We start from the raw sequence: 26531 nt of genomic DNA, 5'->3' as shown, positions 1-26531 counted from the left end.
GTAAATGCCTTTTATTCTAGAGACAATAGGGAGCCATCAGAGAATTGTGAGCAGAAGAGTAGCATGGTCAGATCTGTGCTTTAGAAAGACAACTCTGACTGCTCTGTTGGGACTGATCTGAACAAGAGGGACTAGAAGCTGAGAGGCTAATTCAAAGTCACTGCAATAGTCCAAGTGAAAAGTGACAAGGGCCACAGTGGCAGCAGTTGAGTGGGTGGAGAAAAGGGGACAGATGCCAGAGACACCATGCAGGTGAGGCCAAGGCAACTTGATAATGGTTATGGGGAGTGAAGGCGGGTGAAGAGTCAAGAATGAGGCCAAGACTGTGAAACAGGCGGATGGTAACTGAAAGGAGGCTGGTGGTGCCCTCCACAGAGGCTGAGAAATCTGGAGAAGGGGTAGGTGGAGCTGGGGAGGTGAATGAGTTCACTTTTGGAGGGGCTGAGCTTGCGTAGTCTATGTAGCATCCATGTGGACATGCTTTGTAAGCATTGATGATGCAGGGCTAGAGGTTAGGAGACATATTAGGGCTAGATCAGCCTTTAGACTGAGGTCAAACCCCTCATTTTGCACATGAGTAAACTGAGGCCTAGGGAGGTTGAATGATTCACCTGGAGTAACATGGTAAAGTGTCTAAGGTGGGATTCTAACTCAAGTTTTCCTGGCTCCAATTGTGCCACCTAACTGTTGAGTAATCTGTATAAGATAATTGAACAAGGGCATGCTGTTAAAATCACAGAGAGAGAGCATGGTTAAAGGAGGGGAAAGGCCACAAAAGAGCCTTGGGGATGCTATATATTGGTGATAGATGATCTACCATCATCTGTAGCAGAGCATTCCATCAAGTAGGGGAAGAATCGGTGTAGAGAAGTGCCATGAAAGCTGAAGAAAGTGAGCCTACCCAGGAGATGAAAGTATTCAAGAGTGGAAAATAGTACAGAGAAACCAAAAAGGATAAGGACTAAAAAAGGTCCACCAGAACCAGCAGTCAAGGTTTCATTAGCAGCCTTGGGGAGCATTTGCAGTCAAGTGGTAGAAACCCCTTTGGAACCCTCCCCATGTTCCACTCTATGCAGTTATATTTTGTGGGTGTTTCGTGTGGGTTCATTCATTCAATTATTCATCCATTCAACAAACATTGAGTACCTACTCTGTGCAAGGCCCTGCACTTCATTCTTGGAATGCATAGAAATTTAACAAATAACTACTCTCAAGTAGCTTACAATCTAATATGGAAAGTTTAAGATCAAGGTGACTGGAAGACAAGGCAGAGGAGATGAGTTCAAAGGAGAGGTCCTTCCAAAGTGCTATGAGGAATGTTAGGGATGCAGAGAGCATGTCCATCTTTGGGGATGGGTTGTCATGGACAGTTTCAGGGAGGAGGCAGGCTTTAGTTGGACCTTAGGAAAAAGTAGGAACTTCAAAAGAAAGAGATGTAGAGGATGGTGGTAAAAAATCTTTCCGGGCACAGAGGACAGCATTAGTAAAGAGACAAAGGATAAGGTGAGATGAAAACCAGGAATGGAGAATGTCCCCATCTGGCTGAAACACAAAGCATTTGGAATGGGTGTAGGATAGGCTTTTTCTGGACAAGCAAATTGGAGCCAGATCATAGTCTTTGAATGCCAAAATAGGGTATTTATTCTACTTTGTTTGGCAGGCAATAGGGATCCATTGAAGGTATTGAGGGGGAAATTTTGATCAGAGCATCATCAAGATTACTTTGGCACTGATGTGGAGGATGGATTAGAGAGGGGATGGACTGGAGGTTAGAAGACAGTAAGGAGGCTACCATGGCAGCCTGAATGAGATGAGATGTGGACTTAAACTAAAGTGGACAAGTTAGGATTTCCAAAGGAGGCTGTGCTTTTTTCCATTCTCTCTGACTTGTGGGATCAGGAGGAAGGATTGTCATGCTTTGGTGTACAATGCTATTTCCTGCCCAGAGAATAACAGAATCCCAGTGTTTTTGAGTAGAAAAGGACCTCGTCAGCCATCTAGTCCAATCCATACTCAAAAACAAGAAATCACTACCATTTCATAATCAACGAGCGGTTCTCTAGCCTTTGTTTACAGACCTCCACCCAAGAGAAATGAAATGACTCACCACAGTCATGGAGGTAATAAATGGCAAAGACTAGATTGGCCCTTGAGCCCTCTGATTTTGTCAGATGAGAAGTTTGGGTCACAGAACCTAATCCATTACTTTTATATGCTCACCACATTGTATCCCTTGACCTGTGGTAGTCCTCATGATCTGATTTGCCCACCTCCATCCAGTGATCATCACTGGAGAAAGTAATTGAATTGATTTCACCTTCTGTACTACTCTTTTGACCTCCCTGTCTCATTCACCAAATTTACTTTCTCTTTCTTCAGACAACATCCCCATTTCCACAACCAACTTACAGCTAATGACTCAAAACACTCAGTGTCATCACCCAACCTCTCCTCCTTCTTTCATGTTTCAGGAGAAATGTGTCTCTCTATTTTTTGCTAAGGTACATAAAGTACCCAAGCTCTTGACCACTTTTCCTCTGCCTCCTCTAGAAACATCCCTAGAAAGTATCACATGCATTTTCATTCTTTCCTCCTCCATAGTATCACAGGATTTGGAGTTGGATGGCAGGAATATGCTGGTAAACATTTAACAACTAGGCTGTCTGGGGGAATAGGGGCAAAATGAAAGCACACACACTTTTAAGTTTATTCTGATTGATAACACTTTCTTAAGTCAGGGTAATTAACAAAACAATAAATCAAGTCCTGATTTGTACCAATTGTTGCTTTATAAAGAGTATAAATATTTACACTGAAAATTTAACAGTTCATGAGCAGGTTAGAACTGGCTCCATCACACCCATTCTTGGAAGGGCCCTTAAAGACCATTTGTTCTAAATCGACCAAGAATCTTTTCTAGGATAAATCCAACCAATGATCATCCAGCTTTCAGTAGAAAACATCTAGTGAAGCCTCTCAATGTGGCCCATTCTACTTTCAGACAGCTCTAATAGAATTATTTTCTTCCTGAAATTAAGCTGAAATCTACTTTTTTTTTGCAACTTCTATCAGTTGCTCATAGTTTTGTCCTCTGTGTTCATGCAAAACAAGTCTGATTACTTTTGGAGGTGTCAGCTGTTTGAATACTTGAAGACCACTATTATGTATCCCCTAATCCATCTCTTCTCCAGGCTAAACACCTCTAGTTTGTTTCATGGATTCTTAAATGACATGATCTCTAGTCCCCTCACCATTCTGGGTTTCTTTTACCTTACAATCCCTTCTTCAAATACTGCCTCAAGAACCAGCTTCAGTTCTCTGGATGTGGTCCAACCCATGCAGAACCTCTGACTCCAAAGCTAGCTCTCTTTTCTAGGAAGACTGTCATCTTTCTCCTTCATCACAGGAGTATTTTGGTCACCATGCCACATTGTTGATTCATATTCAGCTTGCAGACTATAAAATCTCCATATCTGTTCATATGTGCTGTTATCTAGCCACATTTCTCCCACCTTGTAGTTGCTAGATTTGTTTTTTTGAGCCCATATCACATTTTACATTTCTCCTAAGTTCATCATATTGGACTTGGTATAGACCAGTCTAGACTGGTGGAATCATTTTGGATCCCAACTGTGTCTTTCTTTCATGTTAGCTATCACTCACAGATTTGTCTCATCTGAAAGGCTGAGAAGCCTGCTCTCAAGACCTAAATTCAAATTTCTAACAACAGAAATTGTTGAACAAGGACAGATACTTAATCTATTCTACTAGAACCTCTTTAAGCCACCTGGGTCACCATTCTTTGGCTATGTTCCAGTTTAGCAATGCCCTTCTCTAAAATATGGTGCTTAGAACCAGCCACAGTACAATGAGTATGGTCCCACTAGGGAAGGCTCTAGTGACATTTTCACCAACATATCGAAATATGGGCACCATGCCACCAAGCTCGTACTGCCTATTTTGATGGCTGTATCACTCTGTTGACTCAAACTGACCTTTCAGTTTGCTAAAATCTCTAAGTATTTCTTATATCTCTACCTCTATGTCCCACTGGCACCTCAGACACAATATGCCCCAAACCAGGTTTATTAATTTCTCCTCTATACCTGAACCTTTCTGCTGACCTCAATATCTCTGGCAGTGGGGCCCCATCTCACATGTATGAAAGGTTGGCACAATCTTTGCCTCTTTCCTGCCCCTCCTCTCTCCTATCTCATCAATTATCAAGTGTTCTCAATTCCACATCTATAACACTTCTCAAATACCCTCCTCCTCATTTGCATGAGAAAGATTACTCTGGCATCTGTGTGTGGAAGATAAAATGGAAGCAAGAAGATGGGTGAGGAGGCTGTTAGGATAGTCCAGGGGAGAGATAATGAGGACTTGAACTAGGCTGGCCACAGTGGGACTGGAGAGGAAGGGTTGGATGAGAGAGATTTCTTGGAGATTGAATCAATAGGCCTTTGCAACTGATTATATGGAGGGGTGAAGGGGAGGAAAGAATCAAAGATGGCTCCTGGGTGATGTTCCAGGGGCACTGCAGAGTTAGTGGTGCCATTAGCAGAAATTGAGAAGTTGGGAAGAAACAAGCTTAGAGAGGCAAGGAAGACTTGTTGAGATGTTGGTGCCTGTGGTTCATCTAGATGGAAATATTCACCAGGCAATGGGAAGGGCAGGACCTACTGGCACTATATGAAGATATTGGAGGTGGGCATCTAGATTTAGCTGGGAATTGAGACCATAGAAGGTTATCAAGGAAGAAATGGAGAGTAAGATTAGAAGAGGGTCTAGGGCAGAAGCCTAGAGAATGCCCCTGCACAATAAGGAGTCAGCAAAAGGACAGAGACAGAGCCATCAGAGAGGTAAGAGGAAAAGCAGGAACATGTGGTCTCAGGAAAGCCAATGGAGAAAAGGCTTCCAAGAAGGAGGACATGTATGGTCGATAATGTCAAGTGTTGCAGAGAGGTCAAGAAGTGTAAAGACAGAAGAAGAGTTCTTGGATCTGGTGGCTAGAAGGTCATCGGTGCCCTTACAGAGAGATCTTTTAGTAGATTGGGGCCAGAAGTGTAAGGCGCAAAGGATTTTGGAGTGATCGGTAGCTATAGGCTACTCTTTCTAGGAGTCTGGCTGGAAGGGAAGAGAGAGGGAGACAGACAGACAGACAGAGAGAAAGAGACAGAGAATCACAGAGAGAAAGACAGAGAGAAAGTTTGAGAGCATGGCAGGATTAAGAGGCAAATTTTTAGGAGATAGGTAGTTTAAGCATGTTTATAGGCTTAAGGTAATGAGAAAGCAGATAAGAGAATGGGAGAAGGGGAATGGTGTGCTAAGAACTTTACAAATATGATCTCATTTGATCCTTGTAATAACTCTGTGATGTAGATGCTGTCATTATCCCCATTTTGCAGTTGAGGAAACTGAGGAAGACAAAAATTAAGTGACTTGCCCAGGGTCACACAACTAGCCTGTTTCCAAGGTGAGATTTGCACTCGGGTCTTTCTGATTGTAGTCCCAGAGCTCTATTGACTGCCCCTCTGGCTGCCTCTATAAGATGTCTGAGAGAAGGGGAATAATCTAGACAGCAAGGTTGATGAGGATGGGAAGTCATAGATGACTGGGTTCACTTTAGCAAAAACAAGGACTGCCAAGTCTTCTGAGACTGGAGAGGAAGAGGAGAACATGTGTGAGGACATAATACAGTGGAAAGATTTGGAGCCCTGGGTTCAAATCCTGCCACTGACACCCACTACTGGTATGACCTTGGGCAGGTAATTTCTTTCTCTGGGCCTCATTGGTCAATGAGAGGGACTGGCCTAGATAAAATTTCTGGCTCTAATCTATGACCTTATGACATTGAAAAGATCAGAGGCGTGGAGGTGGGATTCATGTCGAATGGCCTCAATCCTCTCCATAAAGTGGGTGGTCAGATCATCTGCTCAAAGTGAGGATGTGGGAGGTGAAACCAGGAACTTAAAGAAAGAGGAAAAGGTTTAAACCACTGTTTCTGGGCACGTGTTGTAGCCAACCAGGTCCGTGCCATTCTGCCATTTTGTCCGTGCTGGTCTTCCTCACACACTGATCTAGGCGTGTGCTTCCTCTGCTCAGCACTCTTCACTGACCCCCTTTTGCCTTCTGAACAAAGTTCCCATTCCTTGGGTTGGTGTTCGAGGCCCACACAAGTCTGGGACCAGTTTTCCTCTCCAGATGTGTCTCCCACTGCTCTCCTGGGCCCTAGCCACACGGTCTAGTGGCTGCCACTTGAACAGCCCCAGTGTTTCCCTGCTCCTCCTTTCATCATTCCACTTGCTGATCCCTCCCTATCCTCTAAAGTCAACTGAATTGCTCCATCTTCTGGAAAGCCCTGGCCCATCTTCCACGTCAGTAATGGTCTCCCCTCCTTGGGCCTCACTTAGCATTTTGGTCATTCTTATCTAACACATTCATCATATAATGTTGTCTAGCAGTGATTTCTGTGTCCGTGTCTTATTCCCCTAACAGACGATAAGCTTGTGGAGGGTAGGGATTTTAATTCAACCCAATTTGACTCAGCAAGCATTATTTTTAAAGACAAGTATGCCAGGCACTGTGCTGAGCACTGAGGATGCAAGGACAAAAGAAATGAAAGCAAAGCAATTCCCAGCCTCGGGGAACTTGCATTCTAGTGGGACAGGATAGGTAAGTAAATTGAAAACTGTACAAAGCAAATATAATGTAACTGGAGAGAGGGAAGGGCTAATACACTGGGGGATCAGGATAGGCCAAAAGCAGGAGCTGTTCTGTTACTGGAGATAAGGCTGGAAGGCAGTGTGGAATTTCCAGAGACCAAGGCAGGTCCAGGAATGAGGACATGCAATGTGTATGGGAAACGCCAAGCAGGTGGGTATGGTTGGACTGTAGAGTATATGAAGGGGAGCAATTATCTATAAAGCAAGACTGGAACCAGAGGGTTATTGTTTATCCTAAAGGCAGTAGTGAGCCATTGGAGTTTTTTGAGCAGGAGAGTAGCATGGACAGATGTGTGCTTTAGGAAAATCACTTTGTCAGCTCTATGGAGGATGAATTGGAGGCTTAGGGTTGGGAGACACATTAGAAGACTGTTGTAATACTCCAGGCTAGAGAGGATGAGGGTCTGAACTAGGGTGGTGATCTTGTGAGGGGAGAGAAGGGGACAGATGTGAGACCCATGTAACTTATTTAAACTTTGTATTTACATATACATGTATGTGCATATACATCCTGTGGTCTACACACAGTAGGAGCTTAATGAATGTTAGGAGGGAGTAGCAGCCCCTCCCTTCCCCTTGGAGCCCTCCCCAGCTTCTACTCTCCTTTCTTTCCCCTCTTCCTCATACTCTCCCCCATCCTCTCCTTTTCTCACCTTGCCTCCTCCATCTTGCTCGGCCCTACCTTCTTGCCCCTTTTCTCCTTCCCCTCTTTTCTCTTTATTCCTGCCATTCCCTAGATTACCCTTCCTCTCACCACTCCCAATTAAAAAACAACAAGCATCTGCCTATGTGATGGGCAATGTGTGTGTACACGTGTTTTTGTGTGTGCACGTGTGTCTTCAATCTGCAGGCCAGACCTCAGCACACACAGTCTCTCTGCCTGCCGCCCTCATCCTGCACACAGGAAGTCACAGCTACCACTTGTCTGTTGGGCAAATAGCACCAAGCATCCCTGTTCACACCTTCAGGCTTTATCCAGGAACATGCCTCTGTGAGTGCAAGCGTGCCCTTCCTCTCTGTCTCAATCTATCTCATGTTCAGCCCTCTCACCACTGCACAGTCTCTCATCACTTAGAATCACCAGACATCAGTGCTTGGAGGGGCCTTTGAACTAGGAATGTGGAATGTCAGGGCTGGAGGGGACCTCAGAGCAGGAAGATGGGATGATAGAAGATAGAGGGGAAGGACATTAGAATGTAGGAATGTCATAGCCTGAAGGGACCTTAGACCAGAAAGGGATTTCATAATGGAAGCTGGGCACTGGCAGGCACTCTAGAATGTAGGAGAGTGGGGAGGGCTTGAATCCTTCTCATGAAACATTTATAAAGCACCTACTGTGTGCCAAGCCCTGGGCTAAGCACTTTTACAAATATCATTTGATCCTCACAACAACCCTACAAGGTAGGTTCTGTTACCCCCATTTTACAGAAATTGAGTGGCGTGCCCAGGTCACACAGCTAGGCTGAATTTGAATTCAGGTCTTCTGACTCCAGACCCAGCACTCTTTGGACTGTGCCACATAGCTGTCTCAAAGAAAGTTCTTGTTGGTCGTGATGGGATATGAACCCATGCCCCTGAAGAGACTGGAGCCCTAACTCAGTGCCTTAGACTGTTTGGCTGCATAAAATGTAGAACCTTAGAACAGAGGCTGTAAGACCCAGAGGGAACTGTAGGATATTAGAGCTGAAAGGAATGTTCCTCTGTGGAAATGAATGGCTTGAGTTAGGAGGCAGAGGATAGAATGTTACATTCTGAAGGAACCTTAGAACAGAAAAGGTCAGAGCAGAAGGGAACCTCAGAACCCAGAATTTCCCAGCTGTAAAGAACCTTAGAACCCAGAACATGAAATGCCACAGCTAGGAGAGACCTTGAAGATGAGTCTAATGCTTCCTCCCACCTCCATACAGATGGGGAAACTGAGGCTAGTGGAGGAGTGTTCGTTGTAAAGCTGATATTTAAGTCCATGCCTTCTGGCTCCCCAGCCTGGGCTTTTCTCACCACACAAGGCAGCCTGGCATCTCTTTTTCGGTAAGAATCTTCTCTGGAGCAGAGCTAAAATGAGTGACTTTATTTTTAGAGGCCACAGGAGAGGCAGAGGGAGGGAACAGTGTGGCACAGAGGAAAACCCTATACCAGGAGAGCTGCGTCTCCTCCACACCTCTCCATACTCCTTCCCTCTCCACACTGCACGCACACACCATCTGAAGCCTGTCTCCGAGGGCTGGTGGCTCCATCTGGCTAGGGCTTCTCAGTTCCCTGTACCAGTGGCTTAAGAATCTGGAACTCAGTTCCAGGAACCTTTAACACTTAACCCTGAGATTTCTGCATGTGGCCAAGATGTCCCTACATGACTCTGACCCTGAGGCAAGTAGTGTGGGTCAGGTAAATGATCCAAGCTGGTGTGGGTTCCAGAAATGCTCAGGTCATAGACACAGCACCACTCCCTGACCTCTGTGCCATTGCCTACTCCAGGTGTGAGGCATGAGGCTGAAGGACTGTATGTGGATTGGGCTGAGCAGAGATGGTCTCACAAGGAGGCTGCAAAATTTAGAACTAGAAGAGGCATCAGAGACCATCTAAGCCAAGGGTTTTTTAACTTTCTGTGTATCAATGTGCCCTCTCTTAGTGACTAGTGAAGCCTATGGGTCCCTTCTCAGGATAATGGTTTTAAATGCATGCAACAAAATATGTAGGATTACAAAGGAAATCTATTACATTAAAATGCATTTATTAAAACTGGTGGAAATAAATTCACAGACTCCAAGTTAAAAACCCCTAATTAAAGCTAATCCACTTATTTCACAGATGAGAAAACGGGGGATAAGGGGAAGTTCCCCAAAGACAGCCCAAGAAATAGCACTGGGATTCAAACCCAGGTCTCAATTCATAGTCTTTACTCTACCTCATTCACTATCCCATAATGCCTTTTACTATAGGAGTCTGTCCCCATAAGAGGCAGATGTTAACACAGTGATTTAGGGACAGGAGTCAGGAAGACCTGAGGTCAAATTCAAACTCAGACATTTCCTAGTTGTTTTCCTCAGTTTCCTTAACTGTAAAATGAGGTTAATAATAGCACCTTCCTCCCAAGGTTGTTGTGAAAATCAAATGAGATAATATTTTATGAAAACAAAAAACCGCCAAACTCAGCAAGTGTCTAGCACATAGAAGGTACCATATAAATGCTGATTCCCTTCCTTCTCCCTTCCCCACAACCCAAAGCTCCAGTGAACTGTAGTGTAAAAGCAATTGGGCTTGAAGCCAAAGGCTGTGGGTTCAAATCCTGTCCCTGATACTTTGTGCCATTTTGGGCAATCATTTAACCTCTCTGAGACTCTGTTTCTTCATTTGTTAAAAAAGAGAAGGAGTTTAAATGGATAATCCCAAGATTTCTATGAGCTCTGATGTTGTGCTTATTACCCTCCACAACCTGGTCCCAACCTACCCTTCCAACCTCATCAATCCCTCCCCTCTTACATGCCTTGCTCACACATCCAACACTCATCTTCTCTTTCTGCTTTTTCATGCATCATCTCCTCCAGTCTGAAATATCTTCTCCATGCCTCTTCTGGAACTGAATCCTTGAAGTTTTCAAGGTCCAGGTCCCAGGCTGCTTCCTCTGATCCTTACTAATCATACCATTTGGTCTCCTTTGTTCTTATTGCCTGGACCACTATTATAGTCTTGAGAGTAGAAATCATCCAGGGTAATTTCTTCTCTTCTCAAACAGGGAAACTGAGGGTCAGAGAGAGAAGTGACTTGCCCAGAGTCATGCAGCTGCTAATAATTGGTGGAGTTTAGACTTGACCCTATGCCTTTTGATATCTGGTCTAATCCACACCTTTGGTGCCCATAGCCTTGTACTACAAGCTATTCTTCCTGTGTGTGTCTGGTCTCTCTCTCTCTCCCGTAGTCTTCAAAGTTCAGAATGATTCTGCTTTTGTCTTTATCTCTCCAGTGGTTGGCACATAATAGGTTCTTAATAAACACATGTTGAATCAATTGATTGATTGATGGATTGATTGATTGATCTCCAGTATGGTCCCATGTGCAGAGATCAGTAAATGCTGGTTCTTGAGATCACAAGATTTAGAATTAGAAGGAGCCTTGGTGACCATCTAGCTCAAGGTTTCTTCACTTTTTAGCAATCTGGGGAGGCCTGGGGAGCCCTTCTCAGAATCATGTTTTTCGATGCATGAGATAAAATATGTAAGATTATGAAGGAAACCAATTATATTGAAATACAGTTGTCAGAATGTTTAAAAAAAATAAGAAGAAACAAGTTCACAGACCCCAAATTAAGGACCCTGGATCTGGTCCAATCTCTCCATTTTACAGATAGGGAAACTGAGGCTCAGAATAAGTAATGTCCCCATGGCTATACAAGTAATAAGTAGCCAGAAAAAGTCCTGTGACTCCAACCCACTCTGATGCTCTTTCTTCTATGATGAACTTCCTTTACCTCACTTAGATTCTAGGTGAAATTAAATTCAAGCAGGCAGACAGGGCTTGGAGCCTTCCAAAAAGTGGCTGAGGTTATCTGAGCCTGGCTGGGCAGCCAACTTCAGGCAATTAAACTCAGAGCTCTAATTGGTGTTTTGCAGTGGAGTGAGTAGGATTTAGCCCAGTGGATAGTTGGTCTGAAGAGTGGGGGGGGGGGGGGGGCCTGTAGGCAGGCACCTCTGCCCTCTTGGCCAAGTGGGGCTTGGGCCATTAATTTGACTCAATGGTCTTTCCCTATTGGGGATCAGGCAGAGAGAGCAAGATAGGTGTAACAGCAGTCCCCTGTCCTCAGTACTGAAGAACCTGGGCATTTAACTTTGCTCATGGAATGGTCACTGGCAGCTTCCATCAGGTGCTTTCTCCCATGCCTACTTCTCATTCCCTCTTCTCCATTTCTCCTTCATTTTTATCCCTCTTCTGACTTTCCTTACACCTTTACTCTCTCCTTTCCCCTTCCCCTTTCTTTTCTCCCTCTCTGCCCAGACTCTCTCTCCTTCCTCTTGACTTTCATTTCCATTCTCTCACTCCCTCCTTTCTTTCCTCCTTCCTTAACTCTCCCTCCCATTCCTTAATTATTCCTTCCTTTCTCTCCTTCATCTGTCTTTCCCCCTCCTTCCTTCTTATTTCTCTCTCATTATTCTTTTCCTCTCTCCTTTCCCCAATTCTTCCTTTTCTCTATTTCCCCTGATTCTCTCCCTCCCTCTTTTTCCTATTTCCCTCTCTGACCTGCCCAGGATGCTTTCCCTCCTCTCTCTTTCTCATCTATGATTCTCTTCCTTATCTCTCATTCTCTCCCTCCTTTCTTCTTATATATCCTTCTCCTGCCTCTCTTCACCCCTTTTCTCCTTCAAGTTTTCCTTTCCTTTCCCATCACTCTGCCCTCTGGTCTTTTCCCTTTCAAGACTCAGAGCACAAAAGTTCTGAAAAGGCATTATGGGGTGGTGGAAAAAGCTTTGGACTTAGGGTATTTCCACAGAATATCCAGCAGAAGATGTAAATTCAGCACTTACGGGCTTGTGACCTTGGGTAGGTCACTTCACATCTCAGCCTCAGTCTCCTAAACCAAAAAATGGGGCAATAACACACGTAATACCTCCCTCCTATGGTTGTTATAAAGAAAGGTCTTTGCAAATCTTAAAACTCCATAACAGGGGTCTTGATCCACCGGCCCTTTAAGGTTTGTAAGTACCACAGCTCTAGGATGGTGGCAATTCAAGTGTTTCATAATGTGAGAAACTGAGTCTCAGCTGGTAGGCATTTATTAAGCATCTACTATGAGGCAGAAACTGTGCTAATCTCCAGGGATACAAAGTAAGCAAAAATAGTACTTGGTCTCTGAGAACTTAGAATCTTAGTCGACTACAATTTAAGCTCCTACTACATGCAAATACTCTGTTAAGCACTGGGGAGATATACAGAAAGGTAAAAGATGGCTCCTGCTCTCGAGGGGCTCAGAGAGAATTGGCTAGTTTTTTTTTTTAAGCAATCGGGGTTAAGTAACTTGCTCAAGGTTACATGGCCAGTTATTTCTGGGTGTGGTGCTGAGTGTCTGAGCCCGGATTCGATCCCAGATCATCCCGACTCTGGGGCCGGTGCTCTTACTCTCTGAGCCACCTGGCCGCCCTTGGCTAGTTTTTTTTTTAATCATGTCTTTTTAGGCTGTGCCTTTCTCCAATGAGGTGGATAAAAGGTGATAAAAAATGAAGTGGGGGTGGTTGGCCCCAGCCAAGGCTTTTTGCCTCCCACTCCCCAGACTCAATCTCAGGAAGAGGATGGGAAGCCCAACTAGCTAGCCCTGGTAAAGTTAGTTCTGGGGGGCCCATAGGGCTGGACTCTGCCCTCCTTCTTCCTCTTGGTCACATGTACCAAAGACAGGGGCATGAAGGTGCCCCCCACCAGGATCCCCCTCCCCCAAAGCCCAATTTAGCGCCATAGGGGCTGAGTTTATCACCTGTGATTGAAGCGTCTGCCTGTACCAAGCTAGTGCCTGAATGTACCATCTGCCCATGACTGGGAATTTGGATTGGCACCCGCTGTCTCACCCAGAGGTTCCCACAAAGCTGTCTTTTGGTTTATAGCTACCGTGGATCTCTTGTCCCTTGTTCTTGACGGCTTATTTTTAATCAGCTGTAGCACAGTATGAAGGAAAGAGGGCTGGAAGGGAGTCGGGAGGATTGGCTCTAGTCCCAGCTTTCTCAATAATTCAAGGTGTGGTTTTCAGTAAGTTTGGCCAGCTCTCACTTGAAGACTCAGTTTCCTCGTCCAGGATCACACAAGCAGAGATCTAGAGCTTCAGAAGCAACAATAGCAACAACAACAAGAACAATGCGCAGGAGGATGTTGATGCCTAACATTTATATAGCGCTAACTATATAGCAGACACTGCGCTAAAGGCTTTAGAATTATTATCACGTTGGATCTTCACAACCCTTGGAGGCAGGTGCTGGTGTTATCCCCATTTTACAGATGCAAAAACTGAGGAAAACAGGTTAAGTGACATGTCCAGGGTCACACAGCTAGGAAGTTTCTGAGTCTGGATTTGAACTCAAGTCCTTCTGACGGCAAGCCCAGTACTCTATCCATTGTGCCAGTTGGAAGGGACCACAGAGGCCATTTTGTCTAACCCTCTCATTTTACAGAAGAGGAAACCGAGGTTCAGGGATGTAAAGTGATTTTCCCAACATTATAAATGTAGTGTCAAAGATAAGATTTGAATGCAAGCCCTCATATTCAAGAGCCAGGTCTGTTGCCAGCATAGAACATTAACTCTAGGTTGTCTAGTCTCACTCCCTCATTTTATAGATAAGGAACTGTCATCCAGATTTGTTTAAATCGAAAATAGCAATTGGGAAGAACAGGATTCAAATTCATGTGACTCTGTCTGATGAAAAAGTTCAATTGTAGAATCATGGGGTTTATTTATTGGCAGAGACTTTAGACAGAATTTATCCTACCCCTCCATTTGACAGATGTAAAAACTGAAATCCCAAGAAGATTAAGCCTTCCCCAAGCTTGAATGTGCAATGAATGACATAGGTGAGATTTGAACTCAGGCTTTCTAATCCCACACTCATCACTAAGATTTCCTCTGGCTTGAACTTGAATTGTTCAAGTCTAATGTTAACTTCAGAACTTAGTCATCCTTGTGTCTGAAGAGTCTTAGTCTCTGGACTGGGCTGTCAGGGGTTGGCCAATGGGGAACACCAGTGGGTATAGGGTCATAGGACAGTGAAGGGCTTATGAGGTATGTAAAGAAATAAGAAACAAGTCAACCAGGGGCCCTGGTGGGCATTTATCTCTTGAGATAGGAATTTTTGTCCTGTAGTAAAGAAAGCATTCCATGTAGAGGGAGTATCTGAGTTCAAATCTCAGAGCTGCTATTTACTATTTATATGCAATGGAAAAGATGTTATATTTGGAACCAGAGGTTCTGGGTTCAAATCTTGATTCTTCCATGTACTAGCTAAGTGTCTGTGGGTAAGTCACTTAATTTTTCTGGGTCTCAGAGAATGTAAATGACAGCGTTGGCTCAGATGACTTCTGAGCTCCCTTCTCACTGAACCCACCCCCCCTCCAGAATTAATGGGGAGCAGCCTTTCTTTTCTCCCATGAGGTCTGAATCCCTTTTTCCTTCTCTTCACCCAAAGAGATCAAAAGGGGTTTCAGAAGGGATTTACTAGCATTTAAGGGAAGGCAGATGAAGTCAAACCAACTTGAACTGTTGGTTTCTAGAGCCTGGAAAGAGTAGCCTGTTCTGTGGCTGATCTGGCCAGAGTCAGGTCTGGCTTCCTGGGTTAATGTGGCCCTTCCATTGAACTGCCCTCTACACTTAGGCTGCCCACAGTACTATCACCCTGCATGGCCTCCCATCCCCAAGCCCGGCCACCAGCCCAACCCAGCATTCCACCCCAACTGGAAGCTGGGATGCTGCCAATGTGCCACCTTAGGGCTCGCAGACTCACGGTTACTAGCCCCTCATCTGGGAAGCCTCTGCCCTCAGCCCCAAGACTTTGAACTCCCATTCCTTCTCAACCTACACTGACCCCCAGACTCCAGCTTGTGGCCTAAATGGGGGAAAGTGTAGGAGGAGCAGGATTGAATGTTGAGTCGGGGAACCTGAGTTCTTATCACTTCCACTCTGGGGCAAGGTACCTCCCTTCCCTGGACCTCTCTCTGACTCTGTAGAATGAAAGGATTGGACTTCACGGCCTCCCTGTTTCCTATTAGTTAGAAGTCTGTAATCCTTTGTTAGTGTCCAGAATGATAATAATGACAGCTAGCATTTCTGTAAGGCAGCTGCATGGCGCCACAAATAAATGTTGGCCTTGGATTAGAGGAAGATATGGATTCCAATCCTATCTCAGACATTACCTAGTTGTGTGACCCTGGGCAAGTCATTTTTAGCCTCTTACCTTCAGGTTCCTCATATATGAAATGGGGATAATCACACCTACCTCCCAGGGTCATTCTGATGATGAGATGACATTTGTAAAGAACTTTCAGACCTTAAAAATCTGTATAAATGCAAGCTATGATGATTATTATATAAAACTTTACTAATTCAGTCTCATTTGATCCTAAGAACAACCAGGGAGCTTGTTGCTATTATTACCCCCATTTTACAGAAGGAGAAACTGATTCTGAGGAAGGTTAAGCGCCTTGCCCAGGGCCACATAGTTAGTCAATGTCTGAGACAGGATTTGAATTCAGGAATCCCTTACTCCAGGTCAGAAACTCCATCCACTAGGTCACCCAACAGCTCTCCCCTCCTTTATCTTCCTTCTAATGCCTCTTTCACATGACAGCTATTGAGGGGTTTGGAAGCTGTGTGTCCACTTTCCCCCTAAATTCTCTCTTCTCTGGGCTGAACTTAACTAATCTTCACTTAAGAAGTAGAGAACAGTCAAAAGTGCCTTGAATTTGTAGCTCAAGGCTTTGGATCTTGGTCTTCTTGGCTCTTCCGTTTAGTTGTTTGACTCTGGGGAAGGAACTCTGAGCCTCCTTTTTCTCCCCTGTAAAATAGGGTAAGTACTTGTCCTTTGTGCCAGACAGAATTACTGGGGGAATGTGCTTTGATAAGCTCTAAATGATAGAGAAATGTGAATTCTTATGACCTGGTGTCAGGTGCTCTACCATTATGGTCACCTTCCTATGAACACTATTGTCCTTGTGCCTTTGTAGACCACTGTGGCCCCACTTTCAGACTGCATGGAGAAGCCATGTCCAGAATCAGGGAGAGGATGGCCCCACAGTATGGTCAGATAACACCTGGAGACTTATGTTCAATTCAAATTTTACAAAATACATTGATAACCTGGAGACTGATGCTTGAAATTAGTCTTTCATGTTTCCCTTATGGTACTGACATTATTGCGCCTAATTAATCCTTTTTTCTATTGTCCAGAGAAGGGCAACCAGCTTGTCATATGGGGATGAATTGAAAGAGCCAAAGACTTTTGGCCTAGGGAAGAGTTGGGGAAGGGAATGGGGAGAGGGACCAAGATGGGACATAATAACTGTCTTCTAGTGGTTGAAGTCCTATCATAGGGGACCGTTTGACTTTGTTGTGCTTGGTCCTAGAAGGCAGAAATTATGGCTACTTTGGTTTCCTTTATAAAATTCCTAATAACCACAGCTTTCCCAAAGTGGGATGGGCTGCCTTGGAAGGCCATGTATTTCTCCTTCTTGGAGGTCTTCATACAACTATTGGAAAGAGGATTCTTTTTAGGTTACAGATTATAAGGCCTTGGAGAAGCCTTCTAGCTCTGAGTGTGTGGCAAAGGCCTTCCATCTCACAGTCTATTAGTCACAAGGGCGAACAGGTGTGAAAGTGTGGCTGCCTCAGTGATTCACAGTCTTACAGTTGGAGACACATGTCAGAACAGAAGCTCCTGGTGGGTGGGGAGTTTTGCCTTTTATTCTTAGGACCGGGTGATCTGTGATGGCCTTTGGCAGCCTCCCACCCTTCTTCCTACCAAAGCCCTGCCTGGGATATTCCCAGCACCACTACCCCTTGTTGACCTGAGTGTTCTTCTCTCTACAGTGCATGGTGGGACCACAGTGGACAGGACTCCATTCTCCCTGCCTCCGGGCACCAGTCCATTTGCATCCTGACACCGTCTGACCCAGGTAGGGCCAGGGGAGAGGCAAACTCATGTACTTGCCTCATGTTCCATGAGGATTGTGGGTGCTGGTGTGTGTGTGTGTGTGTGTGTGTGTGTATGTGTGTGGTGGGGGAGTTCTTCAAAGCCACATGGTCAGTTCTAATTGCATTTTGGTTCATTAAGCCCAGATTGGCTTTGGACTATGGTTTCTGCTCTCTGACCTGATGGTCCTTCCTTCTTCTATCTGAGCCCTGCCGGGACCTCAGAGCACCAAGTACGTGACTGAGGAGTGAGTAGGGGAGGAGGAGGGGCCAACATTGAGGTTCCCATCAGGAGTCTAAATGGAGCAATCCTTCTAGAGAGAAATTCTTACAGTCCTTGTAGGGGCCATGCCTCTCAATCTCAGGGTCCATTAAAACCATCCGAAGCCACAGGCCCCCTGTGGAGGCATCTCTCTTAAATTTCTTCTCTCTCCTGTTACAGATGACTTGGGGTAGAGCAAAAGAAGCCTTTGTAATACACAATTTTGCAGTGTAGTTTGGGTATTAGGATCCTGTAACAACCTAGTGCAAGGATCCTGCCTCATCTGATATGGGTACACCCCAAGAGAATATTAGAAGATGTAGGAGATATTTGTAAAGGATGTTAGTTGTCAATAACATTAGAGCACAGGCTCATGACTATCAACCCTTTGGTTTCTTCTGTTTTCAGATCTCCAGTAGTTTACAGCACAATCCAATAGAAAAGACTTTCCCAGAGCCATGTACAACATGTGAGGATGCAGGTACAAGACACTCAGAAAAAGTCACCCAAATAATGAATACCCCTCGAGCCATTCTCCTCTTCCATCAAAAAAAAATTGTATCTGAATCTCTTGTTCACCTCTCCATCACACAGCTCTACAGCCACAAAATAAGGGCTGGTCTAAATACTGACCCAGAGACCTGAGTTCTCCCTGCTAGCTTCCACTGCCTCCAGGTAGTATCAGTGGGGATGAGATTGGTGCCCTCACTAAGACTCACACAGCAGCTGCTGCCCTCCTGTCCCTACACCTCATCCACACTGCTGCCTAGCTCATGGTAGCATTGGAGTGCTTGGTTACCCTTTGCATCCCTACTGCTCTGCAGCTCTCAATTATGTCTTCTAAGGTCCCCTTAGAGGGGAGGTTCTTAACCTCTTTTATGTCCTGGCCCCCTTTGATAATCTGGTAAAGCCTATGGCCCCTTTCTCAGAATAATGCTTTTAAATGTCTAAAATAAAATGTATCTTACTACAAAGAAATCCAATTACAGTGAAATATGATGATCGAAATATTTTTTTAAAAAACAAGTTCATGGATTCTACTCCGAGAACCCTTGTCTCAGTCTAGTGTCTCAAGTGTCTGGTAGGCACTTTGTCTTTTTTTTAATCCTTTGTAGTTTGGTTTCTAATTGAGGGTGTTTCTCAGCCTTCTATGGTCACAGGACTGTTCTTCCTGGGACAGCATCCCTTCATTGTCTCTCTGCCCAGCACTGAGAGTGTGTTTGAACTCTCTTTCTTTCTCAGCTCTAGCCAGACCTCCCTGTTTGTCTCATCCTCCACCGCTGCCACCCAGAGTATTTACCCATCACCCTCTCTCTCACCAGAGGGGAGCTAAAGGGCATGCTGTGGGCACCTCAGGGTTAGGATGGGCACGGGGGAGCGGAAAGGTTGTTCAGTTCCTGTATATTCGTATCTTCAGATGGATTTTGTATGTAGTTCATTTCTCCTTGGAAGATTTGGGCAGAGGATTAGGACATGCTTTGATCTGTAAAATGACCTTGAAAAAGGGATTGAGATCCTGAGCCCTTAATAAACTTATTGTTCTACAGTATAAGTGGTCGGCAGGGAGAAGAGTAATATGATCCTTCTTTGGGAAAGGAGTGAATGAGGGAGGTGGGAGGAAGGCGAGCATGAAGTTCAAACAGAGGGCTGAGACTACTAGACCTGGAATCTTGGGATTATATAGCTGCAGAGTGGGGAGGGACAGGACCTTGGTTTGAGTCCCTGCTCAGTCAGATACTGCCTGTGTGACCTCAGGCAAATTATTCTAATTCTCTGAGCCCCTGTTTCCTCATTTGTAAAATGAAACTGGCAGATGACATGACCCCACATGTCCCTTCCTGCTTCAGGTCTATGGATCCTATAAAGAGGGCTCAGAACTGATAGTTTCCTATTTTTGTATCCATCACTCTAAGCTTTGCACTAAGCTTTTCTGTTGTTCTTATTTTCTATTACTTGAGACTATAGTATATGTATGTATGTATGTATACATGTATATATAGAAAGGGGGAAAAAGGAGGGAGAGGGAAAAAGGAGAGGGAGAATATACACACCCACACACATTCTTCTTTTAACTCTTCTTTCTCTTATCCAAAGCAAATTAAGGTTAACATATTTATATATGTTAACATATGTAACTATAAATATTGGATAGATATGTGTATATATTATATGTAATGCAAGAGAGAGAGAGAGGGAGAGAGAGAGGGAGAGAGAGAGAGAGAGAGAGAGAGAGAGAGAGAGAGAGAGAGAGAGAGAGAGAGAGAGAGAGAGAGAGAATGAGAGGGAGAGAATGAGAGAGGAGAATGCTTTTATCTCTTGCTAAAGTTGGGGATTCTGAGTACCCAGAGAAAAACTATGGAAGAGCTAATAAAAGCTACCCCACCCCTAGCTCCCTCCATCCCAAAGTTCTAGGGACATTCCAGGCTCTTAGAAATGAAAGAACATGAAAAATATACCTCCTTCTGTGCTCTGCCAAGATAGGTATGTGCTCGGTGTGCACCTGTGGGGGTGCTGGTTATTGCTGTCTGCCTTAGTTGATAGTCTGGTTAGCTGTGTTGTTTTTTCCCCTTCATTTTTATTTTGAGAAAGGATGGCTCATTGGTTAGGGAATATTTATTGACTGGCTGACTGACAGCATGGTAATTAATGTTCAAATATCCATCCCTTCACGTAAGCTTGGAAAAGTCTGCCTAAATGTCCAGTTTCCTTGGACTTAGGAGGGTGATAAGATGTGCAGTCTGAGGTCTCTGACCTCTGGGATTCTCATGTGGGCTCAGAGGGAGGGGGACTAGCTAATTATGCCCCTGGATCAAGTAGGGTTGGGAGTTGAGTTTAGCTATCATTTGGAGGAAGTATAGTATGAGATGCTCCAAGGCTTCTAAGAATCACTCCTAGCATGAGGCTGTGGATGACACGTGGGATGGAAAGGGCATCAGGGTTTGCAGGTGAAGAAATATCCTAGCATGAGACCACTAGAATGACGTTGATAGCACCCTTTAAATTTGCCACCCTATGGCAAAACTCCATGGACTCTACCCTAGTTATAGTTCTCCCAGGGCTTTGTATTGGTAGTACAATCATATTTCTCTTCTTTTGCTGGTCTGGAATTTTTAGTTATTGTCTGATTTAAAGGACTTCAAGTGAGAGGCGGTGTTTAGGGAATGGTGGAATGTAAAGCCAGGTATTATATTTAGACAGTGGTGAAAGTTACAAAAGAGTCAGTGTAGTAGAGAGGATAACTGGAAGGCTTGGGTTCAAATTCCACCTTTACCATATACTTTGGTGAAAAAAAGTGACTTTTTATGTGACTGGGAAAACCACTTCTCTTTGGTTCTCAGTTTCTTTTCTGTAAAATGAGAATGTTGGACTAGATCATTCCCAAGACCCTTTTCCATGCTAAATTCTATGATCCAGGTAATGCACCTTTGGGGGCTGGGAAGGTTGACCATAGTGATTGATGATGGTTGTCTAACTAGGGCTTAGGAAGAGTGTGATCAATGTCTACAGAAGTACTGCCCTCCTCCCTCTTTGAAATCATGGATCCTAGAAGCATTGACCTCTAAGAACAAGCATGATACAGTGAAAAGAATACCAGTTCTGGATTCCAAGGACCTGGGTTCAGATCTTATCTCTTTGACTCATCCCTGGTGTGACTTTGGGCAAACCATTTAAAAGGATTAGTCTAGATGATCTCAGAGGTCCCTTTCAAGAGACATTCTAGATCTGGTATGCCTTCACCCTAAGACATCTCAGCAGGCCCCTTTAAAGACAGAAAAGAGAACTTAATGTGCCTGAGACCAGTGGGCCAGGAGGTGGCAGAAGGGAGGACCTGGGGATAGAAAGGGGAAGAATCGTTGGTTTATCGTTAGAAGGGACATGGTGATTTCTAGGTCAGGGTTTCTTCAATTTCTGTGTGTGTCATGGACCCCTCTGGCAATCTCAGGAAGCCTATGGATCCCTTCTTAGAATAATTTTCAAATGCATAAAATTAAATGCATAGGATTACAACAGAAATCAATTACATCAAAATGTGCTTATTGAAAAAAAATTAAATAAGTTTATGAACACCAGGTTAAGACCCCCTGATCTAGACTAGCTCCAGTGGAGCCCAGAGAAGTGAGTTGTCCAAATTCACATGGGGCCCTCCTATGTACGATCTGTCAGGACATCCAGGACTTAACCATTTTCCCATTCTATCTGGTAAGAGGTGAAGGGGAGGGCACCTTGCATAGGGCAAGAGGACAATTGCAAAGAAGGGGAAGAATGGAGGAAAAAAATAAGTCTTTTCCAAGATTTCATTTTTGCAGGCCATGGGTAAACAGAAGTAAATATAAACTCCATTTCCCTAGCTAGGGGCACTGAAGGGGAGAAGAATGGATGAAGGTGGATTTTCACAGGAGCGAATGGGCAGAGGCAGAGAAACAAAGAGCCCCCCTTCTCCCCAGCCCCAGTCATACATAGCCAGACTCGATAGGCCAAGCGTCGAGCTCTGCCCCATTCATTGTGGAGCTCAGCTGTGACCACGGCCATAATCGATGCATCATAGTGACTGGACAGAGAGCTGGAGATTTGAGGACTCAGAGAAAAGGGACTTAGAGATCAGGTCATCGAATACCCTCAGTTTAAGAAGAAGGAAGCTGGGACGACATGCTTTACTCGAGATGGAACAGGTAGGATCTGAACCCTGACCCATTTGTCCTATGTCCTTCTGTCTCTGAGGAGGAATGGGAAGTGTTCTCTCCAGAGAATGAGCCCCATGAGGAGTGAGGTCAAGCCTCCCAAGGTCCTCCAGGTCCAAGACTGGGGAGAGAAGGACCCTCGTGAGCTGCTGTAAACAAGAAAGCATTTCAGAGGCAGAGAAGGAATATAATGTGAAGGGGGCTGGTCTTGCAGTCAGAAAGCTGCTTGGCATTTCCCTTGTAACTGGCGCAAGCCCCTTCACGTGATTCAGAATGGGTACAATTACGCACATGCACATGCAAGCACACACATGCACACATGCACACCAGGCATCAGCCCGGCTCCTCCAAGGCATTCACACGCACAAATGCACATATAAACAGGCATATATACCATTGCCAGGCATCAGCCTCTCCCTAACATATACACTCACGAACACCTACTTACATATTTGTGTCTTTAATGCATGCAATCACACTTGTATACACACGGATGGATTGTCAGTTATATGTATACCCATACACAGTCACACATACAGACATATTAATACACAGACACAAATACAAGGACCCCTTCCCTCAAAGCATACATGTGAACACACATGCACACGTACACAAAATCATACACACCCACGAACAACCATTCCCAGCTCTAGCCAGTGATAAAGTCCTGAATTCTTCAGAACTCCTATCCCTGCCCCCTTTCCCCAACTCGACAGCCCTGCTTGGTTCCCCTCCCTCTCTCTCCCAGAGATTCCCAGGACTCTCTTTTATCCCATCTCAAAGGCATAGGGAGTCTCAGGCATCTTTACCCACAAAATAATTTACTTCTTTGATAATAAGAGTGACGCCCACTTCTAGGCAAGGTAAGGCAACAAGTATTTATAAAGTACTTACTATATATGCCAAGAACTTGGCTTCCTATAGGAGGCAGCACTTTAGGAGAGCATTGAAAGAAGCTAGATCTTGCAGATACAAACAGAAAGAAAGGCAGCCTTTGCCCTCACAGAGCTTACACTCTAACAGAGGAAGACAGCACATAAAAGGGAGCTTTGAAATCATGTGTGTGGTGTGGAGGGGGGAGAGATGAAGGCACTTGGTAGCACTGTGGTGAAAGTCCAGTGGAGACAGGAGGACAGCCAGGAGAGGGACGATAAAGACTTGGTGGGCCTAACAAATGCTCCTTAAAAAGGAGCTTCTGGGAGGAGCCAGTCCATCAGAGGGAAATGCAGGAGGCATGGAGGGCACTGCCAGTGTGTGAATTCCAGGGATGGCATGAGCTGCCTGATTGAAGAAGTTTGGGGGGAATGTGGGAAAAGTCAGGGAGATGCATGAAAGCACCCTGGAGAGGAATGGAGGACTGAGCAAGACCAGGCTGAGGGTTCAGTCTGTCACCCAGAAAACAAGAAATCTGATTGGCCTGCATGAAGATCGAATCCATCCCCTAGGCATCCTTAACATTAGATCTAACCAGTGAGCACACTGGATGTCTCTAGGTATATCCCTTCTATCTTTTAAAGGATGCTGGGATTAAAAAGGCAGGCAGGCTCTTCTCTGCTACTGGATTAAAAAAAAAAAACATCTAGGTTTCCTGGAAGGCCTTTTCCCCCTGGGAGGGCTGATTTCCTCCTAAATCTTCGTTAGGGACAAGTGGTGCTAATGAATAAAAGATTGCAAATCCGCATCACCTCTTGCCAAGTCCTAACACAGCTTCCAGTGAAAGTCTCTGTTTCCAGGAGCTTGAGTTGGGTCTTGGTCCCACTGAAAACTTCAGCACGTTTCCTAATCTGAAATTACATTTCATTGCCTGCCATTCCTCCTGGGGCTTCCTTCCCAATTTCAGGGAGGGTGGACATCAGGGTAATATATCTCTGAAGCTCTTCCAGGTTTGACAGCTTGGATGAGTCTGTGTTCACTTGGGGAAGTGGGGGAAATAATGATTTAGTTGGTACTGTTCTCATGGGCCTGGGGGTCTTGGGTTTCTCCCAACATAAAATAAAAGAATTACTCCTCTTAATAAGGACTTTGTTCCTCCACCTCATCTATACGCACACACCCACCCTCCTTCCTCTTCACTCAGAGCTCTGTAGGAAATAGGATCTGTCTCCCATCATTGCAGGGCATGAAACAGCTCAGAGGCAAGAGGCCCAGCAGCCAGCATGGGGGGAAGAGAAGGAGGGAGAGAAGTGAGGGATGGGCTGTAGAGGAGTAAGCACAGGCCATCAGCATGCCGGGTCTTGCCTTCCCAGGACCTCTGAGGCAGCTAGTAGTGACCCACAGTCCCACGGGAGTGTGCATTGTAACTACAGGCAGCTGTTTGCACCAAGCCAGACTGCCTAGAGGATTCCTCAGCTAGACCCCTAAGCAGAGACACTGATGTCTCCACCGAGTGCCTTCAATAATGAGTTAGCCTCCATTGTGCTTCCCCACAGAGGCGGATTCTCCCTAAAGAAAATGTGCCACCGCCCCCCCCCCCACACACACAGTGCACATCCTCTCCAATTTTACACACAATTCTACACGAACCCTAAACTCAGGGGCAGGCTGGAGCCAGCTTCTACCAGCTCACAAGAGCTGATTGTTATATCAGTGTAAGCATTTGCAACTCAGAAATCAGCAAATGTTAGAAATCAGGGTTTGGTTTGGTGCTTTATTGATTGTCTAGACTTAAGAAAGTGATGGAGAAAATGTTAATAATGTAAGCTAAACTTACATTAAAAATAAAGTATGTCATACAGTTTTGAAGAGCTAATTGTTAAAATATTTACCAGTATAAGACCAACTAAATGATATACATAGATAAAACTGAATATAAGCCTTAAACTATTTTGTTGTTCAGTTGTGTCCAAATTTCATGACCCCATTTGGGGTTTTCTAGGCAAAGATACTGGAGTGGTTTGACAGTTCCTTCTCCAGCTCATTTTGCAGGTAAGCAAACTGAAGCAAACTGGGTTAAGTGACTCACCCAGGGTCACACAGCTAATAAATGTCTGAGACCCTATTTGAACTCAGGTCTTCCTGACTCCAAGCCGGACATTTTGTGCACTTTGGCGCCACCTAGTGCTTAAACTATACTTACCCCCCCAAATGTAAAATAACTCAATGATAGACCTCCAGCTATACCTGAATCCTATCTCTACATAAACTATAACCATGTATATTCCCTAAGCCACACCCCACAGAGTGGTAATACAGAAGGAAGAGCACTAGTACTGGGGGTCAGACCCCACCTCTGATGCTTACAATCTGTGTGACCTTGGGCAGGTTGAACTTGTTGCCTTCTAAGTGCAATATGAACTTCTCACTCTTCTGCAATCTGGCTATGACTGACTCTTTCAACTTTATTTCATCCAATTCCCCTTTAATGTAGGAAGGAAGAGACAGGGGAAGAAAGGAAGAAAAAAAGAAATTAAGAAAGAAAGAGAAAGAAAGAAAGAAAGAAAGGAAGGGAGGAAGGGAGGGAGGAAAGAAGAAAAGGAAGGAAGAAGGAAGGAAGGAAAGGAAGGAAGGAAGAAGAGAAAGGAAGGAAAGAAAGAAGGAGGGAAGGAAGAATGGAAGAGAGATTGGGGAATAGGCTGGTACTTTAGAAAGAGTGCTGGTTTTAGAATCAGACTTTGCAAGTTCCTACCTGTGTGATACCCAGGATGTAATTAACCCTTCTGGGGTCTCAGTTTTCTCATCAATAAAATAAGGGGCTTGGACTAGAGATGATCTCCAAAGTCTCTTGCTATGTGAAATCTCTAATCTTAGGGAAAGAAGGACAGAATGGGAAGAAGGGCAGAAAGGGAAACAGGAATAAGACAGAGAAAGGAAAAAAGAGAGAATAAAGGAGAAAAAGAGACCAAGAGAAAGAAGACTGGGAAAGAGGAAAAAAAAGAGAGCTCTGAGAAAAAAAAGGTGATGAGTTTGAAAAATGGGAGCAAGAAGGCTGGGAGGTGAATAAGGGAGACAGGAACAGAGACAGCAGGAGAAACCCTTTACCCAGGCAATCATACTGGCACTCACTCACTGCCACACAGGTCAGCATTTTGGACTCAAGTGAACCATCATTGTTCTTGGCTGGTGAGAATATGCCACCTCCTGATTGCTTCATTTTGCTGAATAATGCATTTGCTCCAAAAGGTGATTGATCAGAGACAACTGAAACAGGAAAGACAGAGAAAGAGGGAGATGAAGGCAAATTGAAACAGGACAAGGGAGAGGAGAGGAGAGGAGGG

The 26531-nt window shown here is 44.7% G+C and overlaps 1 protein-coding gene across 1 annotated transcript in view; it reads left to right on the top strand.

Moving 5' to 3' along the window:
• Window positions 1–26531, top strand: part of LINGO1 (leucine rich repeat and Ig domain containing 1) — a 206978-nt gene that overhangs the window by 14472 nt on the left and 165975 nt on the right. Inside the window, exon 2 of the mRNA XM_069071554.1 lies at window positions 17272–17357. The gene's annotated coding sequence lies outside the window, so the exon portion shown is untranslated. The remainder of the gene's footprint in view (window positions 1–17271; window positions 17358–26531) is intronic.

The sequence above is a fragment of the Petaurus breviceps genome, unplaced genomic scaffold (assembly GCF_028583685.1).
Source record: "Petaurus breviceps papuanus isolate PSGF00001 unplaced genomic scaffold, PetGlider_PUasm1.0 90825, whole genome shotgun sequence".
Classification (NCBI taxonomy): domain Eukaryota; kingdom Metazoa; phylum Chordata; class Mammalia; order Diprotodontia; family Petauridae; genus Petaurus; species Petaurus breviceps.
Note: the sequence above shows the minus strand (reverse complement) of the source record. Positions and strands in the feature narration are given on the sequence as shown.